Raw genomic sequence first — 21,677 nt, forward strand, 5'->3', positions numbered from 1 at the left:
ACTCTACTTTAGGAATAACGTGTTTTATTCCAAGGGTTGTAAATAAGTATTTTCTTTTACCTTCCGGATCCATGTGCTTATCCGCAAGTAAGTTCGGACATCTTTGCTTGATACATATAAAGTAAATGTCGTAATACCTGTTATTATTTTGGAAAATTGAGATACATGTAACATCGAAAGTAACTTTTTCGTGAGATACACATATTAATATGTTAATTTCAATTTTACATGTTTTTACATGATAATTTTTGACTGTCGAAGACAGAACTGCATGCCTGTGATTTCATGTTTTGTTCCTCTTCACATGTGTAGAATATGAAATTTTGCCGTGTACGTTTGTGACAAAGTGTATTTTCGTCATTATCTTCTGTAATTAGTATGCTCTCTCATATTCTTCTCACTGGCAATTTCTCGAGTACTTGTGATCGACACTCTAAGTGTATTAAGCCCATCTTTAGGGTCTGATGCCTTTCCTGACGCCAGAACTGTGCGAAGGGATGCATTCACTGTTGTGTGCTTCTGTGATTGTTTATAGTGTGATATGTTAAATCTAAAGTAATTCCTGAATTTTCTTTTAAATAAAATAAAAATATTTGATTTGATTTTTGAATTCAGCAGAGTGTTCCTATCATATTTTGTTCAAAAATATTTGATGTGACCTACAGTTTTAGAGATAATTAATGTGCACAATTGTGTACATCGGGACATCATAAAACAGCATATGAAACTTACACAGAAACTAGGGAACAATGTTTGAAAACACATTTAAAGTTTTGTGTGGAACTGCAGGAAACAGTTTCTGTCCTTTTGGAGACAGAGATGCACTTTACACTTCTTACACTGAATCCTTGAACGACCCGTGCATTTAGGAAATTTGCAGGGACTTGGAGCTCCATCATCATGTAGAGGAAAATGATCAATGGAATCATACTGTATTTCCTGAGCAGGGCGTAATTCTCCTCTTCTTCTGCATACAACTTGCAAGTCTGAAGCAGCTCCATCTTCAGAACGACATCCCCTCTTTCTTCCAGAAACCTTTTTCTGGCAGAGTATCAGTCCATCTGCTACCATGATACGGAAGGAAAGAAGATCCAGTTGTTGTCCCTTCTGAATCCCCAAGTTTCTTCATCGCGTCTATATTCAAGCCAACTTTGAACGATCGCAAAATCAACCGCATGAAAAATCATACGCAAAGTCCATTTCCGAGATCTGATGAAAATCCTATAGTAGCTTATTATCTGATCAAATAGAACAACTCCCCCCATGCCAAGATTATATCTTCTCGCTATTTCAGGCTTTTCCACTGTGACATATTTATTGTTCTTTTTGTCCTATCGTTGAACTTCATCTACAGTACTTTTTCCAATAAAATTTGAACACAATAGGACTGGTCTATTGTCTACCCATTTACGCATTGTAAGATCATCAGCACTGGCAATTTATTCACAAAAAACTCTGGTCTGTTTCATTAGAGTTTTATCATCTGAAAATGGGATGCTTCTACCAAACCTGTTTTGCCGGACAGTTCCTGCCGCATAGATACCCATTGATTTCAAAGCTTGAAAGAGGTGGTACGATGAAAAAAGTTGTCAAAGTATAATTTGTGACCTCTTCCATTTGACAATTGTTTCGATAGTTCCAAAACAACAGCAGGGCCTAATCCAAACATTTTACAGGAAGTGGAATTTAGTTCCGTTGCGGCTCCTTGATACAAAATAAAATCATGCACAAGTCCACTTTTCCACATAACATGAACATCTTTATTCCCCGCGGGTTGGGTTTTCCCTTGACATATTGTTTTGCAGAAAACTTCCCCGAGAAAGGAATCATGCCTTCATCAACGCAAACATTTTCTTCAATCTGAAGTTCATTGCACCGATTACGAATGGCTGTGTAAATTGGCCTCACTTTGTAAAACTTGTCCTTATTGTCTGATGGAATTTCAAGATTATTTACCAAATGTAAATTGGTTCGCAGTTCAAAGAAACGGTCTCGTGTCATATTTTCTAAAAATCCATTTACTTTGAGGGTTGCATCCCAATACATTCGTATTCCAGGGAATTTCAGACTGCCATACAATATGTGTAAACCAAATGAAATTTCTATTTCATCAGCTGTTGTCTGTTTGAAGTATGATTTTCCTTGCTGCAATGCATGCATGTTGGTATTCATTGCCATGCAACTAAATAGATCTTCAGGTACATATCTCTTGAAGTAATGTATTGGTGACAACAATTCCTGTTCTTCAAAACTGGGGGCCTCGTATGGTTCTACAATACAACTCAAAAGCTTTCGTTTCCACCTGATTGATTCTTTAGGTGTCAACAAAATTCTGGCATAAGCGTCACATGATTCGGTGTGGTTTGCAGATTCCTCCAGAGATTCATCTTCCTGTGCATCTTCGGGGATTGTGTCAGCAGATACGTCATCTCTACTCACTTTGTCATCTCCAACACGTTTTATTTTTAGGTGATATTGTATTTGTATAAGTGGTATATCATCATCCTCAACTTCATCTCCAGATAGGCCTAAATCACAATCAGAGTCCTCAACATTTTGCAATATATCTAAAATAGAGTCCCAGTCTTTCTCCACGGTAAGATATTTTTCTCTTCATACAGGACTATTTTTACTTGTAGTAGGCTTATCCTTATTTGTAGGCCAACTGCACAAAAACTGAATAAGGAATATATAGAAAGGTCAAATGTGACCAACAGTCATTGATATTTCTGAAATAAAAAGAAAGAAAACGCTGAAAAATAATACAACATCGCACAAAAACGAAATCATATGGAGGTTATGTTCACTGCTTATTTATATCACTACAGTCCGGTTGTATACAACTGTGTACATTATATTTACCGAATAAAATGAAGTAATAAAGAATCGAATTGTGTTCTAAAAACTGCACTGAACACTACATAAGTATCCGTAGAAACACGATATCACTTTACAATGGCGGTAAACAAAAGAAAATCTTCAGAATGACAATACAGGGCAGAAACAGTAATGGCCATAGACCAGACACTACCAAAGAGAATAAATACTACGCAGTTCAGACACAAGTCGCTCGAATGCAAAAACAATTTCAGTATTAAAAACATCAAAAAAGGCTTTCACGGCCGCAGATCTTATAATCACAGGAATAGAACCAGCTTTTGGGTGGTTAGGCCGTGTGCATTATGCAGAGTTTCGTCCAGGCGTGCCATTTGGACTCATCAGCTGGAATGGCACGCCCCTCCAGGACTCTGCTTAGCAGTGGCAGACCAAACTGTGTGGCCCCGCCGTGTTAGCAAATCAAGTTTGCTAACCTGCTAAAGGAGAAATTATTCCTGTGATTATAATTTCAGTATTACTAAAATTCAAGTACCTAAACATGTAAAAACTGTCTGGATGCTCATAATATTGCTTATAAGCGAACTACAGAGGTAGAAACTTAATGTACACACAATTGTGACCAACAGGTCTGATCGTATGTCTCTCCTGTAATTTTTTCCATACTGTATTCAAAGCAGCTGTTTTTACCTTTTGCGTACGAACAATGTGGAAATAAGGAGCCCATGCAACTTTCATCACATCATCAACATTACGTGTAACTTACTTCATTTCTAGGCCATAATGATTCTGAATATGGTCTACCACAGCATCAGACAATCTGCCTTTGCAATATAGTGCTTCCATCACCTAGTTTCTATTTTTTCACAAATTGTCTTCAGCCGCCTGAATCTAGCCCCATTCTCTACTGCTGCGCATGTCCCACACACTGTATATGTCAACACCGTTTCTATGTGGTTTGCTTTCTAAAACATCTTGTTATCATCTTGGAATCGCCGTCCCGAATGTATTTTAAATAACAAGCGATACACCAATGAGAAGGGTGGATTTTTTTCTTATCCCAGCAACCTCCATTCCGCCACTACTATTCTAGTAATTTGTGTTCGTTTCTTAGACTAGTTCTTTTAAAATATGTTGAATAATCTATATATTATATAAAATCCCTATTCTGTTGAGAATACGAGATTATTTCTACAGCTGAAATTTGTACCACGTATAGTTTTCTATATCTTCTTTACAAGAAATTACACTGAAACTCCCACAACTACGATTTTTGTATATTTTTAATTAAAAATACGTTTCTATCAACGAGATTATTGTCTCTTATTCGTCGTGATGAAAAATGAAATGTCGTAAGGCTCATAGCGCCGGGACATCCCAGGACGGGTTCGGCTCGCCAAGGTGCAGGTCTTTCTATTTGACTCCCGTAGGCGACCTGCGCGTCGTGATGAGGATGAAATGATGATGAAGACGACACATACACCCAGCCCCCGTGCCGTAGGAATTAACCAATTAAGGTTAAAATCCCCGACCCTGCCGGGAATCGAACCCGGGACCCTCTGAACCGAAGGCCAGTACGCTGACCGTTCAGCCAACGAGTGGGACTTCGTCGAGATGACGAAGGTACACAGCTATATCTTTCGGCGTGAGTTCGAACAATTATCCGCGAAACTTTCAGTGATACTTCGACTTCCTAGTGCTGAATCTGGAGACCTCTGTTATCTTCGTCATTCGTATTGGCAACCTTTGAAACAAAAACTATGAATCGATTGTGCATCGCCGTGAGACATCTTGCGGTATAATTGCAACACATTATGTTCTATTGTTTACACCGTAAAGCCAAAATATAGGTTAGGATTGAACATGAGTGAGGGAAATATTACGGGAGGCATGTCAACAGCTAACTTACGACGACTGACCATCGAGGCATTCCATTCAGTATCTGCCGCAAATTGCAGAAAGGTGAAAGAACTGGAAGAGGAATACTGGCGGCACGACGGTGTCATGGAAAAAGGTGTAATTAATAGTACTGCAGATAGCAGTGACGATTGTGATAATGATATTCATGAGAATTCATGCTAGAAACAAGATTCGCATCGAGGAGTGTTATATGATGTGTGCATGACACAGTTGTTGGCTTAAGATAATAAAGGTTTAGAAAATTCATATCGACTGATCATACTATCGATTCAATTCAGATTTCATTTCTATTCAGTTTGCAATATTACCGGAACCGGGGTAGCTCCCTCCTCACACCTCACCCCCCCGTAAAACGAAGTATCAGTAAACTTTTCGCGGATAATAAGTACATCCTGACTTCTGACGCCTTCTAGAGATATACTGAGAAAACGTGGGACGTTTGAGAGACTTAAACTGGTACCATACATGGGTTACAAGAACAATTCAATGATATCCGTCATATTTGAACTGTTCAGTGAAAATTACAATACTTCTGTGAAATGAATGAATCACGTCCGCCTCTGTGGTGTAGTGGTTAGTGTGATTAGCTGCCATCCCAGAGTCCCGGGTTTGATTCCCGGCGCTGCCGCGAAATTTGAAAGCTGGCACGAGGACTGGAACGGGGTCCACTCAGCCTCGGGAGGTCAGCTGAGTAGAGGTGGGTTCGATTCCCATCTCAGCCATCCTGGAAGTGTTTTACCGTGGTTTCCCACTTCTCCTCCGGGCAAATGCCGGCCGCATCCTTCCCTCTTCCTTGTCTTCTTCCAATCTTCCCATCCCCCCCCCCGCAAGGCCCCTGTTCAGCATAGCAGGTGAGGCCGCCTGGGCGAGATACTGGTCATCTCCCCGACCTAGAATCTGAAGCTCCAGGACACTGCCCTTGAGGCGGTAGAGCTGGGATCCCTCGCTGACTCCGAGGGATAAACCGATCCTGGAGGGTAAACAGATTAATAATAATAAGAAGAATGAATCATACTTTTCCAATGTGTGGTATCTCTCGCGATAAGCACAAGTTAGAACAGCCCACCTTGTGGCCATGGTCGTGAAGTTTAAATGGTCTGACACCGTGGTTAGCTGGTGTGAGTCCTGTTCGTTTAAAGAACTTTTACCATCAGGATTTGGGCCGCCAAGGTAGCGAAGGTGATGGTATACAATGTCTTTAACTCATCTGATGAGGTTGACGTCAGGAAGGGTATCCGGTCATAAAAACTTGCTACGAAGGTTCTTCTCACTTCATACTCAACCGCGTAGAGGAAAAGGTCATGGATTTGGCATACAAGGACGAGATAAAACGCTTATCGCTGAGTTTAAGGGATTACATCTTAACACGTGGTTATCTTGGATGCTTCGTTGTAGGTGTTTCTACTGTATGGTAGAGATATGATTCGGTGGAGATGGAATTTCGTGTGCTCGGTTCTTTCTTCACAAAATTCTTTTCATTCAACGAGGTGATATTGTCATTTTGTTGCACATTATAACATTGTCATTCTATTGGCATAAGACTGAACCAATTCCTGCTTTGAAGTTTTAGCGTATTGAATGCGATCATAGACAACAATCATTGATGATTTCCATTCAGTGTAGTGAGATTGTCATTTTGGAGCAAGTAGCAACGTTACCATCATCTAATTTGCTATATTAGCAAATTACAATAGTTCAGTGTACAAGATATTTACGTTCTGTGCATTTAAGTTTCTGGACAGAAGACATGGCCTCCATTTCCTCGCACTCTAATTGCAGATTTAATTAGTGAATTAGAATCTGTGGATTATTTATCGGGAGATTATGTTCATTATTTATTTCATGATATTGTCTCCAGAGAAACATATTAGAAGCTATAAAATACGTTTCCTTTTCATTAGAACTTGGAGCTTTGGACTTAATTTAGCCGGCTATACGTCCACACATACATATAATAATTAGAGGAAATGTCAAAATATTGATTATGTCCCATATTGCATTTGTGCTTAGCATGATGGCTTCAGCATTAATATTTACGATAATTTAAACACTACGTTAATACTTCGTTGCCATGACAAAAGCATTTGATATTTATGCTGTTCCCGACTCCTGTCCCAATGTTTATCACCGTGTAGATCATTCGCCTAACATAATCAACTGTTAAATTTACGCCATCGCTTTTGCTTCATCAGAAATCCGTCCATGAAGGCGTGAGGTTTCACATGGAAGAATTTTCGACCGTCAAAGGCCGTATGAATTTCGTGTGTTAAATTAAAAAAAAAGAGCAGACCATCCAACGTACTAAAACTCCACGAGAAAGTCGATAAGAGTAAACAAATGCAAAAGTGACAAAGATAATATATAGTTACAGTAAAATGACTCTAAATTCGCAGACCTCTACGTCTAACATAAGAATGTCAAAAGACGCAGAGTAAATGAGACTTATTATTATGTTAATCATATGGGGCGAGGCAATCATGAGTCCGCTTTAGGCTCTTTCAGCAGTAGATCAGCTAATTATAATGAACACCAAATCATCTTTCGCTAGAAAAGTGATCTTGCTTGGTGCAGACTTCCGACACTGCCTGGCAGTAATTCCTCACTGATACCGAACAGCTATTATCCAGTCAAGTTTTAAATATTACACTTTATGACAATAAATTAGTTAACTTCACTGAATGGTTTCTAAAACTCTAAAACGGAGAAATGTCACTACTGAGATTCAACAAAGCAGCATTTAAAAAAATATTGTGCTAGATTCACTTGGTTCTTCCCTTCATCCAAATCAGAGTATAGTGTTTTACAAAGCAGAATTATGTTATCCGAGAAACGAACAAGTTAACATAATCAACCAATACAATAGTTCTGAATAGTTTGATAGGTGACCAAATAACGTACATTAGCATTGACTCCATACTGTGCGATGATGTCAATAAAGCTGATTTGTTTAATGGAACAAGAATGGATCTACGGGAGCAAGACAAAAATATTGTTCATGCAGAAATTGAGACGGACTTAGCTTCAGGAAGAAAGTGGTTTATTCCAAGAATTGATTTGATACGTGCGAATCCGGGCATACTATTCGTTCCTAAATGGTGGAAATTTCCCCTAAACTCAGCCTTCTCTGTCACAATGAATAAGAAACCAAGATAAACTTTAAAGTTGGGATAAATCTCCCCACTCCACTGTTTTGGAAAGTTGTATGTAGCCTTCTCGAGAGTACGCAGATCCGTATACGTCAAATAACTCCGAGTTACAGCTGCTCTCAATATGGTTTGTGCCCCTTAGGTACCAACTTATGCCCCACTACCCAACTGGACGAGGAAGAAAAAGCGTACAGCCCCGGACCTGGTCAATGTGAGCAAATATTCAAAGATATATAACATATTTATTTAAACTCTGAATCCCTTCTTGGGTTTTCCTTCACATAGGATATACAATATTGGTGGAGAGAACGTTCTACAAAACCTTCAACAGGCTTCAGCAGTAAGAAAAAGGTTACATAAACCAAGGGCTTGTGCCCAAGCGAAACCAACTTTACATTGAAGTTAATAATAATGATTTGCATTTCATGAGACGCGCCTCTAACATTTCTATAACATGATCCACCACCATTTGAGTCTAGACAAGATTACAATTCAATTCATAAAGATATACTTACTTGCGTATAATTCATAACACAACGCATGATCCCGTAATGACTAGCGAGATGAATAACCTTGGCCCTAAAAAGGCCCAAGCCATACAAAATTTCAATTTCGACCAAGATAAGCTCAGAATAATGCTGGGGTTTTAACAATATGAGAGCTAGGGCAAGCTAGACCCAACATCTAGCGACATTTACATCAATAAACAGGATAATAGTTTTATGTACAAATCCATTTTAACGCCAAGATGTCGCGAAACTGCGACAATATAAGATTACAGAGTACATAAGACCCACTTGGCGAAAGGCCAGATCAACAGTAAGAGGACCGTATTACAATCACATTTTCCCTTTTACCTATCAAATGTAACGACTATTCTGAAGTAATTTAACAGGTAGTACAATCCACTTCACCAGGAAGTGTTTAAAATCATCCCGTCATCCCCTAGCTAAGTTAAAAGCCATCCCTTTGTACAAATTACCTCCATGGGCGAACGGAATGTTCGAGACCCGAGCAGATCCAGCCCGCTCGTACAAAACGCTAGCAACCAGCCAGCTCGCTGTTCCCAAGTCAAGTCAAAACTCCCTTCACGACCAGCGCCCCATAAAGTGAGGAGAGCCAGGCGTCAAGGGAGAGGTAAATGGCCGACAATAGGCCAAGAAAAGGGGCATGGCACATTACCATGGAGGCAAGGAGAATAAACAAGCGCAGCAGAAGGCCGCAATTTAAAACAACTATCTCGTGCAAATCACTTTTATAGGGGATGTGGGAGAGATTATTCCCCGCATAATTAACAAGCACTATATTAATAAACACAGCTAAATTACATGTCTTAAATATACCGAATATGGCACCAAAATATGGATGTCAACAGACCGCTACGAGAGGCGGGAGATAATCGGGGGAAGAAATAAATACACGGCACAGTTTGTAAGGAAATACTACAATACCTGTTTTGATTCCATTCGAATGCCGCATTAAACCTGGAATGTGTAGCTTTTATCCATAAGACAAATCAATAGTCCATTTATAACATCCAATTACTTTATGGAGAGTAATTTTGACTGTCGAAAATAAGAGTACGTACTAGTAGATACATCAATTACCTTTCCCGTATCCACACTTGTAACTGTGACAACACTATTATTAGAGGTATGATCTATCTTTTGCCACGTAGAGCATCAACTGCAAGTGTGAGTTCACGTCCATCGTCATCCTTCTAGGCAGCTTCTTCTGCCGCTTTTCTCATTGATTTCTGAGCTACATCCTCAGCAGCAGAGCCCAGTGCATGACTGAACGCCTCAAGAAGGACTGGGGAGATTCATTTCACCACACAACATATCGACCGCTACCTCCTACGGCTAGCAACCCATATACTAACCTAATATTTGCATTGTAAAGATGAATATCGTTTATATTCACTGAACTAGAATACTTAAAGCTGTATTTATAGTCACTGCAAATTAAATTTTGCTGAATAACCAGGCCAACATAGTACTGTACTTGAAGATAAATTTTCACCTTACGATAATTGCTATCGCTCATACATTTCATACAATATTCTAATTTCAATTATCTCAAAGGCTTCTCTTCCTTTATCTAGTAAATTATATTTATACTCAATATCTATGGACTCCCTCTGTGGTGTAGTGGTTAGCGTGATTAGCTGCCACCCCCGGAGGTCCGGGTTCGATTCCCGGCTCTGCCACGAAATTTGAAAAGTGGTACGAGGGCTGGAACGGGGTCCACTCAGCCTCGGGAGATCAACTGAGTAGAGGTGGGTTCGATTCCCACCTCAACCATCCTGGAAGTGGTTTTCCGTGGTTTCCCACTTCTCCTCCAGGCAAATGCCGGGATGGTACCTAACTTAAGGCCACGGCCGCTTCCTTCCCTCTTCCTTGCCTGTCCCATCCAATCTTCCCATCCCTCCACAAGGCCCCTGTTCAGCATAGCAAGTGAGGCCGCCTGGGCGAGGTACTGGTCATCCTCCCCAGTTGTATCCCCGACCCAAAGTCTGAATCTCCAGGAAAATGCCCTTGAGGCGGTAGAGGTGGGATCCCTCGCTGAGTCCGAGGGAAAAACCGACCCTGGAGGGTAAACAGATTACGAACGAACGAACTGTATTTGATATCACAAACGAAGTTGATAGCATTGCAGTCAACCATGACAGACAGGAAGGAACCATGCTCCATCTCAGGAAAGTGCAAAATTAGTATGGTTACAATTGCAGTAGCACCATGTACCATACACCAGTTTTAAGAGGAATTTCAAAGACATAAATTATGTGAATAAAAATAAATTGAAGTATTCACAGAATATCCAATTCCGCTTCTTCGTCCCGCCCTGGAACTCGAACTCAGAACCGTATGAAAATAAGGCCACTTCGTTGGTCATTTAGCCAAGGAACCGAACTGTTATTCGTATGAGAGAAGCTGCAAAATGTGAACTACAACCAGACAAAAATATGAAATGAGTGTTGGGCACCAAAAAAATAATCCTCCAATGAAATATACATTTCAGATGAAACCAACACAGTTATTATTTAATTCAAAAAATGTCAGGTTCTATGCCGGCCCCGCAGTGCAGGGATAGCGTGCTCGCCTTTAACCCTCAGGCCCTGGGTTCGATTCCTGGCCAGGTCAGAAATTTTTACCTGTTTCTGAGGGCTGGTTCGAGGTCCACTCAGCCTACGTGATTACAATTTAGGAACTATCTGACGGTCAGATAGCAGCTCCGGTCTAGAAATCGAAGAACAACGATCGAGAAGATTCGTCGTAAAGACCACACGACACCTCGTAATCTGCAGGCCTTCGGCCTGAGCAGAGGTCGGTTGGTAGACCATGGCCCTTCGGGGCTGTCACACCACTGGGATGGGGGTTTTCAGGTTGTGTCCGACGACTAATGCTGACTGCCTAAGCGTAGTGAGCCTGCCCCTCAGCTTGATGCCCCTAGTTCGATTCTCGGTTAGGTCAGGTTTTATTTACCTAGATCTTGAGGCTGGTTGGAGGTCCACTCAGCTTGCGTGAGAACACATGAAGTGCTACGTGATAGTAAGATAGGAGCCGCAAATAACGGCCGGGGGGAATCCTTACGTTGACCACGAGTCACCTCGTAATCTACAGGTATTTGGGCTGAACAACGGTTGTTTGGTAGGCAAAGGCCTACTAAGGGCTCTAGTGAAATGGGCTTTCCTTGGTGTCCGATGATTCGGAAACCTAATTCCGATGAGGTGGTGATTTTTTAAGTAGCAGATTTGTCCGTAGGAGAAAAGCTATATTCATTGAGAAATATCAGAAAACTGAGATTGTCTACAACAGATTAGAAAACTGCAACCAAGCAGTATATTCCAAGCAATTTGAAAATTTCAGGTATGTGGGATGAATACAATATGCTCATGAAAATGATCTTCATGTCAGCTAGGGATATTTTCGTTATGTATCTGTTAATGAGTACGCAGTAAATTTTGCAACAGAATACTGTACATCATGTTAGTGAATGAAGGAAAAAAGAACTGCGCATCTCCTACAAAGAAATATAAACTCCAGTACAGCATAAAGTATATAAAATGCATGCTAATTCCTTTTATGACCTGCTTAAAACTGATGAAAACGGATATCTAGGATTGTCCAAAAGTGTGTGTTGCACGAATTTCAAGACCAATCAATTTATTACGTTCACTAAATGTATTTATACTACACCAATTTGTCAGGGAATATCGCGTGGTCCTCGAACAGTTCACAAACCATTTGCATATGTTTGGACTGACAACAACCTCAAAAAGAGATCTAAGGAGACTTCATCTGCGTTATACGGTGCGATCGTCTATAAAATTACACTACACAAGAAATTACCTACATCCGTCTGTTTGCATACGGTTGTGGTGGTCAGAACAAAACCCAAAATACACTGCCTGTCAAAAAAAGTTTGACACCCAAAAGAAGTGGACAAATATTATCCTATTTTGGTATACATGCATACCATTGATGTGTGAGTAAATGATTAGATACTTTTTTTGTTAAGAATGAACACATACTTTTCCGTGTCGACTTAGTTAAATGTAACAAAAACTTTTCAGTCTGTCAAACACACTGCAATTACAATATAAATTAAAAGACTATAAACATACCTGTAAAAATACGCACTATTATACAAAGAATGACATGTTTCGTTCTACAAGAACATCCTCAGATTCTATCAAATCACTTAAAACATACTTATGTATGTACAGTACTGTTTACGCTGCGTAAACTTGTCAATGATAGAGAGTTTAGTGATAACATGAACCAGCAGTGACAAACAATACATTTACAAGTATTAATAAAATGAAAAACTTACGTACTTATCTAGACTGCCGATGCTAAGTCCATTGTCACAAAACACTATTTCAGGACTGTGGTCATGGAAAGTTTTGGGTAAATCACACTGCTCGTGGGGAGGGGAGGAGAAGCATGGGAGGGGCCGTATGGAGCGTTGTGGAGCCCTCGTATTGGATGTTAAAATCGAGTATACGTATATTATGAAAAAAGCTAATTTAATGAGTAACTGTTATCCAGGTTATGCAAGTAGAGCGAAGAGGCGGGAATTTTTAAGTGTGAATGGTCATTTAGGTTAGGTACATTAGCATTTTTGCGATGTAAATTTCGATTGCTTCCTTTATATTCAAAGATTTACTTTTATTTTCGATGTGTAAAATTTTTAGATCTCTATTGATGTCTGTGAAATAGTGTGAACAGTCGTATATGTGCTCCCCGAAAGCTGAATGCCGATTATATCTGATTGCGTTCTTGTGTTCTTTGTATCTTGTGTGGAAGTTAGGTTTCGTTAGACCTATATGTGTGGCACTGCAGTTAGGTTCTTGGTACTTGATTTCATATAATCCTAACTTTGAGAAAGCTTCTTTTTTGTTTAGGTTGCACTTTCTCATGTGTCTCTGTAGTGTGTTGTTCATTCAAAAGGCTACTTTTGAACCATGTTTCTTGAAAATATTAGCTACTTTGCATGTGTTCTTGTTAACGTAGTTGAGAACCACGTATTTTTCTTTGTCATGTGTGGTGGTTTCCCGGCGACTTTTTTATGATTTAATAATTTATCTACTGTGCCTAGAGGGTGGTTGCTTTCTTTAGCGATTTGATTAATTTGCATCTCTTCATTGAAATCCGTTGTGCTCATTGGTATGAAATATCTATGTGTATCATTGTACTCAGTCCTGTTATTTTGTGGGTGTATGGATGGTTTCACTCGTTGTCAATAGTGGGCTTTCTGTATACTTGTTAAGATAGATTGACATTATTCCTGTCAATTGTGATGTCTAAATAATGTATTTTCTTGTCAGTGTTTGGGTCCATTGTGAAACGGATGGCCTTCTGTAAAGGATTTAGTGTGTTGCAATTGCTGACGTGTCTCTGTAGTGTATTGTTCGTTCTAAATGCTACCTTTGAACCTTGTTTCTTGAAAACATTAGCTACTTTGTATTAAACACACTAAATTCTTTACACAAGTCCATCAGTTTCACAATGGAGCCAAACGCTGACAAGAAATTAACTATTTATACATCACAATCAACAGGAATAATGACAACCTACCTTGCAAAGTATACAGAAATCTGACTTAGACGTTGCACACTATTGACAACGAGTCAAACCACCCATACACGCACAAAATAACAGGACTGAACAGAGATATTTCATACAATGAGCACAACGGATTTTCATGAAGAGATACAAATCATTAAACAAATCGCGAAAGAAAACAGCCACCCTCCAGGCACAGTAGACAAACTATTAAATAAACATAAGACAGATCGCAGGGAAACCACCACACGTGTTCTCTACAACGTTAACAAGAACACATACAAAGTAGCAAATATTTTCAAGAAATAACGTTCAGAAGTAGCCTTTTGAACGAACAACGCACTAAAAAGACACATCAGCAAGTGCAACCTAAACAAAAAAGACCCTTTCTCAAAGTCAGGAGTACATGAACTCAAGTGCCAAGAACCTAACTGCAATGCCACATATATAGGTCAAACGAAACCTAATTACAACACAAGATACAATGAACACAAGAAAGCGATCAGATATAATCGGCATTCAGCCTTCGGGGAGCACATATACGACTGTTCACACCATTTCACAGACATCAACACAGATCTAAAATTTTACACATCGAAAATTAAAGTAAATCTTTGAACATTGCATTGTAATAAATGCTAATGAAACTAACCTAAATGACCATACACACTTAACAAATTCTCCGACTCTTCGCTCTACTCACATAGCATCTCGACAACACTCATTAAATTGGCTTTCCTCATAATAATGACATTTACTAGTTAATCTCTATTTCTGTTCCTTACTTTATTCACCTAAAATCATTAAAATGCAATCAACCATATTACATAGAAGTACATTTTAACATGAAGTAGGTCAATAACCTTCTCTCCCCTCTCCAGTGTTAATAGAAGGTTCCACAGCGCTCCACTTGCTCCGCCCTACTTCCCCCTCCCCTCTCCACGGTAGAGTATACTCGATTTTAACATCCAATAGGATAGATCCACAACGCTCCATACGGCCCCTCCCATGCTTCCCCTCCCCTCCCCACGAGCAGTGTGATTTACCCAAAAGATTCCATGACCACAGTCCTGAAATAGTGTTTTGTGACAACGGACTTAACATCGGCAGTCTAGACAAGTACGTACGTTTTTCATTGTACTAATACTTGTAAATGTATTGTTTGTCATTACCGGTTCATGTTATCACTAAACTCTCTATCATTGACAAGTTTACGCAACGTAAGCAACACTGCACATATATAAGCATGTTTTAAGTGATTTGATAGAATCTGAGGACGTTCTTGTAGAACGAAACATGTCATTCCTTGTATAATAGTGTGTATTTTTAAAGGTGTGTATATAATGTTATAATTCATATTGTATTTGCAGTGTGTTTGACAGACTTAACAGTTTTTGTTACATCTCATTAGATTTACAAGGATCTGTAATGTGTAGAACGTCCACCAGAGTGCATTCGTGATGGCACCGTCCTGTTGTTGATAAGTTGTTACCAGTCAACTGCTGTGAGTCGGGCAGTTAAGCAAGACGTGCAGAGAGGCCTACGTACAGTATGAATCACCCGCGATGCCTCGCAGACGCGTTAGACAGCCTATCTCTTAATTGACAGCATTTGACAGAGGCCACATTGTGGGACTGCATGAGGCTGGTTGGTCGTATCGTGCAATTGCCAGGCATGTGGTAAATTCAGATATCACAGTCGCCCGATTTTGGGCTCAATGGGTACACGAAGGTAACCCATCACGTCTTGCAGGTTCGGGTCGTCCAAGAAACACCACCCCGAGGGAGAACCGTCGTATGGTGCGCCAAGCATTGCAGGATCCCATAACTTCGGCACCCGCCGTCCGCGAAAATGTACTGGAGACTCTACAGCATCCTATGAGTTCAGGGAAAGTGTCTGGACGACTCGCACCCACCGGATTGGGGTCCTACCGCCTCACGTGTCGGTTACCATTGACACCAGAACACCAACGCCTGCATTTGGAGTGGTACCTTCCCCGTGAAGCATAGTCAGAGGACGACTGGCGTCACATCATGTTCAGTGATGAGTACCGCTTCTCAATAACCTCTGATGGCCATCGTGTGTGAGTTTGGTGGCGTTGAGGACAGGGGGAAGATCCTGCCTAAATTGTGGAAAGACACACAGGGGTAATCCCCGGCATCATGGTTTTGGGATCCATAGGATATGCACTCAGGTCACCTCTAATAGTGCTTCGGCCGACTTTGACGGCAAAGCGATACGTCACAGACATTCCGCGTCCGCACGTCCTACCCCTTATGGCACAGCTCCCTGGTACAATGCTCTAACAAGAAATGCACATCCAGGCACAGCACGTGTGTCTGGGGACTGCCTAGAGCATGTTGAGGTCCTGCTGTCGCCAGCAAGTTCCCCGGACCTTTCCATCATTGAACACGTATGGGATGACATTGGAATGGGACTCCGCCCCTTCCCAGTACAAACCTGTGGGACCTGGAAGGACAGCTGCAAAAACTGTGGACGAACTTGCCTCAGGAGAGGATCCAGAGGCTGTTTTACACCATTCCGAACCACATAAGGGCACGTTGCATTGCGTCCGCGGGGGATGGGGGGCGGAGGAGGGGGTGCGACACCTTCCTGACCTGGCACCTACATTCCACCTGTAACTGCCAACGGCCTTGTATCTTTCATCCCATATTGTAATCAGCTCAGTAAAAGCACATGGTCGTTCAGCACATGTAGTTCCATTCACTTTCAACCGGGCAGTGGATAACATCAATGCTCTCAACGTGGTTGATTAATGAGACTCCTAAAATACTCAAGACTACAGTTTAAGTATTTCTTATAAAGCCCCATTCATTTAACTCTCCTGATAGAGTATTTGATAAAGTGTTAAGAAAGGGCTACAATTATTATTGATCTGGCCATTTGCAAAATTTATTATGTCTATGTAAACAGAATATTAGGGAATGAAAAACACAACACATAAACGCCAAGTCCTACACTGAGGCCAGGTATATGATTAAAGATACACAATATTCTTCTTAATATTTTTAAATAAAATGGTAGTGTATAAAGTTTAGCTCCAAAGGGAAATATATCAAAATACTACAAATAGTTAGGACATAACACACTTTATAGCTGAGTGAGGAACATAAGACAATTTCCATCTGTTTAAAAACTGAGACAGAAAACGATGACTTGCCTAACTTGGTTACTGTAAAACTGTCCACCTCTGTGCTGTAGCGGTTAGTCTGATTAGCTGCAACCCGCGAGGCCCGGTTTCGATTCCTGTCTCTGCCACGAAATTTGAAAAACGATACGGGATTGGAACGGGGTCAACTCAGCCTCGGGAGGTCAACTGTGTAGAGGGATTTCGATTCCCACATCAGCAATCCACGAAGATGTTTCCCTTGATTTCCCACTTCTTCTCCAGGAAAATGCCAGGATTGTAGCTAACTTAAGGCTTCGGCCGCTTTCTTTCCCGTCCCTTCCTATATTCCCATCCCCCCACAAAGCCCTTGTTCAGCACAGCAGGTGAGACCGCTTGGGCGAGATGCTGATCCACCTCCCCGGTTGTATCCCAGACCAAATGTCTCACGCTACTGGACACTGAACTTGAGGCGGTAGAGTGGGATTCCTCGCTGAGTCCGGGGATAAAACCAACCCTGGTGGGTAAAGGACTAAATACTAATACGGCGGTTCTAAAGTACGGGGTCTAGCAACAGGTGGTGATTCTCAGGAGGGCGAAAATAAACTTGTTCCTAGGAACTTGCCCCGAAAGGTTATATATTCTGAGATGTGTGATAACACTATTTACATCTTCCCCGTCCTTCACGTCCCAAGATCGCGGATTCGCGATTATAAATTGTATATCTCTACCTCTCGTACCCTGCCGGACAACATTCTGATGGTGATTTTTTTCGATCGACGGGACTCGAACCGGCTAATAGACTTGACGCCTTAAGGATCATGGCTAACAGGTGGGCTGTCTCCACCGCGTAATGTATGCTTGCAAAAAAGTTATATTCTGTACGTACACAATAGTATCACTCGTCTGTACCTGAATAACATGTTCTCTAGCAAAACTGATCTGTGGAAGAGGTCCTAGTCCATGGCCCACTCTGTCGCCGGATTGATTTTAACTGTGGGCATATGGAGAGTGCTGAGTACCACTTGCCCGTTTCCTGATATGTGTCTGTTACTGTGTTTCTGATATGCGCCCCATGCATTATAATAACGTTTCAATGTCAATTTTCAATTAGATATAGGCTGGAGCATTCGTAGGGTATAATGTAGGTATAACGTGAATGTGCTTGCACTGAGATTCACGGGTGATACTTAAGATCATCTAGTGCGATTGATCAGACATAAATAAGTCAGGCTGTTATCTTTTGATATTTCGTTGGCTCACCATGCCCTTCTCTATATACGTCTACAGATATATGTTCCTTCTTTTCTGATATAAATCAGCACTAGTAGTTTGGAATCATCCAGTAGAATACACAATATGTTGTAGTTCATTCCTTTTAAAGGAAACTACGGGAACCGCTTTTGCTTGTTTGTGGCGTTGTTCTGTCTAATCATTAAGAAGTAATGCAAACCCGTGGGGCCTTACTTGCCTAGATGACTGTTGCCCAGTCAGACGGGTTGAGATACTGGAGTTCTACATGGTCAGCGTAACGACATTCTCAGCCGCAATATGGCTTTCTTGAGCTCTCATATCAGACAGCTGCTCAGTTGGTCTGCCAATGCTGAGTGAGCCCAGTTCCAGCCATCAGTCCTGTAATGGCCCGGAATCGAACCTAGGGCCTCTGCATAAAAGACAGGAACAATACCCCTACACAATTAGGCTGTTCTGACAATGAACAATGAGTAGCATAGAACAGATTATCTAATATCTGTGGGATGAACATTGGACTATCATTTCTCACTTTCAATGCAACATGAATTCTCTCTAATCCTTTCGATTGCGTCGATTTTCTAAATCAAAAGTTATTCAATACCGTTAGAATTAATTAAAATAGCTGGTTAAAATATGTGATCCACGTCCATTCATGACGTACCAAATGAGAGTTGACAACAAATGTTTAAATTACTTTAATAAATTATTATCCATATCAAATATTGAACACGCGCCGTTATTACGCATTTTTGCTTCCGTAAAAATTAATTACCGGCAATATTGTATATGCTCCGCGCTTGTTAATAGATCTGAAATGAAAATGTATTTTAATATTAGAAGTCGTTAATTATACATAGTCATAAAGGAGCAATTGCTTCTTTCAGATGAATAGCTCAACGCGTTGACAATAACTTGTTGCCTGATACTCTTATACCAGCATGCCACAGTTTAATGATTGAAGTCTATTATTTAGCCAAAGTCGGAGAGACGATTACATTTTTATAACGTCCGGCTTCATGGCTAAATGGTTAGCGTGCTGGCCTTTAGTCACACGGGTCCCGGGTTGATTCCCGGCAGGGTCGGCAATTTTAACCATCATTGGTTAATTCCGCTGGCACGGGGGTTATGTGTATGTGTCATCTGCATCGTCATTTCTTCCTCATCACGACGCACGGGTTGCCTACGGGGGTCACATCAAAAGACCTGAACCTGGCGAGCCGCACATGTCCTCGGACACTCCTGGCACTAAAATCCATACGCCATTTCATTTTTTTTTTTTTTTTTTTGTGACGACTGAGTGGCAGGAAAAAGTGGGGGTTACCACGACCTACGGGTAGCAAGTTTGATTGCCGGTGAGGTCAGAGATTTATATCTGGATCTAGATGCTGGTTAGATGTCTACTCATTCTATAGGGGAACAATTGAGGAGATAGCTGATTGTAAATATAGCAGCCATGGTCTGTAAATCGAAGAATAACGATCGAGAGGATACACCGCACTAACCGGGCGTCAACTGATAATCTGCAGGCCTACGGAATGAGACGCGGTCGCTTGGCATAGTGACCACAGCCATTCCTTCCTAAGCTGGTAATCTTTGAGTTGTTGCGTAAAACTTGCTTTTGGCCCCTAACAACCTTGAAAGCTAGGGCGGGTGAAGAGTGGGTCTCAGTCAACAAGTAGCCACGGCTGGTCAGTGGTCCGACAGCTCTGCACTCCGACCAACCAATCGATCAGAGGAGGAGCGCTTACGGCCCCACCGTGGCTCTACGCCTGTGTATTCGGGAGACGAAGAGAGTCTGGTCCCCACCGTCAGCTGTCCTGAAAATCGTTTTCCGTGGTTTTCCATTCTCCTGCACTAACGCGAATGCTGGGAAAGTTCTTAGTATAGGCCACGACCGTCAACCCTCTCACCTTCTCCGGACATCTCCTTGGCTTGAGTGACTGAGTTACCATCTAAGAGGCCCGCCATCCTCATCAGGGATGGAATGCAAATATTTTAGTAGTAGTAGTAGTTGTTGTTAGAAGTTATTAAACGGCGCGTGCCTGGTCTTCACATGGTACGTTGTTGTCAAGCTGCTCCTTGATTGCTCACTTCTAAAGAAAAGTTCTTGTTTATATAGGCATATTAAAAGTATAATTCTGAAAGCACAACAGAGAACTAAGACACCTGCACTACTTTAGATACTAGCATACACTATATTCGTTGTGGAGGAGGAAATATGTTTGTCAGCAATACTTCTGTCTGGGAAGCCCTTCTGCGCAACATGGAGGGTGGGTAATACCGTGCTTCAAAGTCCTCCTGCTCGCTTTGTTGCCGACAGGGGACCCAGTGGTCGTGGCGTTTATAACCCACGAGGGAATTAATACCATGGGAAAAGAGGCGGGGAGGCGTGATAGCTGATTGGCATCGTTACTGGCGTCTCATCAGTGGGTGGGGGCGGTAAAATGCATCCGTTGCATCCTCTACCTGAGGTACGAGTCTACTAAAAGTCCATATATATTGCATTTAGTAATTTGCTTTTGCAATGTGTTTGTTCTGAATTCTATTCTAAAAACTTCTCTATTTTGAACGTGTTTTTGTTAACGAAATTACGTCGCACCGACACAGATAGGTCTTATGGCGACGATGGGATAGGAAAGGCCTAGGAGTTGGAAGGAAGTGGCCGTGGCCTTAATTAAGGTACAGCCCCAGCATTTGCCTGGTTTGAAAATGGGAAACCACGGAAAACCATCTTCAGGGCTGCCGACAGTGCGATTCGAACCCACTATCTGCCGGATGCAAGCTCACAGCCGCGCGCCCCTAACCGCACGGCTGACTCGCCCGGTGTTTACGAAATTGAGAACTACATATTTGTTGTTTCCGGGTGGGGTTCGGTGGGGTGTTATTTAGGCTTTTCCGTTGCTTCCATAAAATACAGTCTACTGAGTTGTGTGGATGATTGTTTTCAACCGCGTTTTGTTTTTTATTTGTATTTCGTTGTTAACATTTTTAAATGGTATGTGGTAGCGAGTTGTAGGCATAGTAACGTGTTTGTGTTAATTGCAGCGATCAGTCTTGTGCGTGGTGTAGTGATTTGTTTCAAGTTGTGTGCGCGAAGCACAACGAGTGTTGCAACTAGTGGCTATGAGTTAAACGAACAAGCGAGCAAGTTTCTCGCTTCACGTGACCTAAAATGTTGTGATCAGAAGTCACTGAACTTACAACTAACGTGGAAATCAAACCACTGGCCGTACTTTCGATATCGAAAACATTCCATGCATTAACAACTAAACCAATTGACTAGCAAGTGAGCGGGTCTGACGTAAATAGCATGATGAAATGAAG

At 41.3% G+C, this 21,677-nt stretch overlaps 1 pseudogene; it reads right to left on the reverse strand.

Annotated features, from left to right (window-relative positions):
* Window positions 1-1,552: 1,552 nt before the first annotated feature.
* On the reverse strand, window positions 1,553-20,321 carry LOC137497202 (piggyBac transposable element-derived protein 3-like; annotated as a pseudogene).
* Between the last annotated feature and the right edge of the window lie 1,356 nt (window positions 20,322-21,677).

The sequence above is a fragment of the Anabrus simplex genome, chromosome 1 (genome assembly GCF_040414725.1).
Source record: "Anabrus simplex isolate iqAnaSimp1 chromosome 1, ASM4041472v1, whole genome shotgun sequence".
In the NCBI taxonomy this organism is placed as follows: Eukaryota; Metazoa; Arthropoda; class Insecta; order Orthoptera; family Tettigoniidae; genus Anabrus; species Anabrus simplex.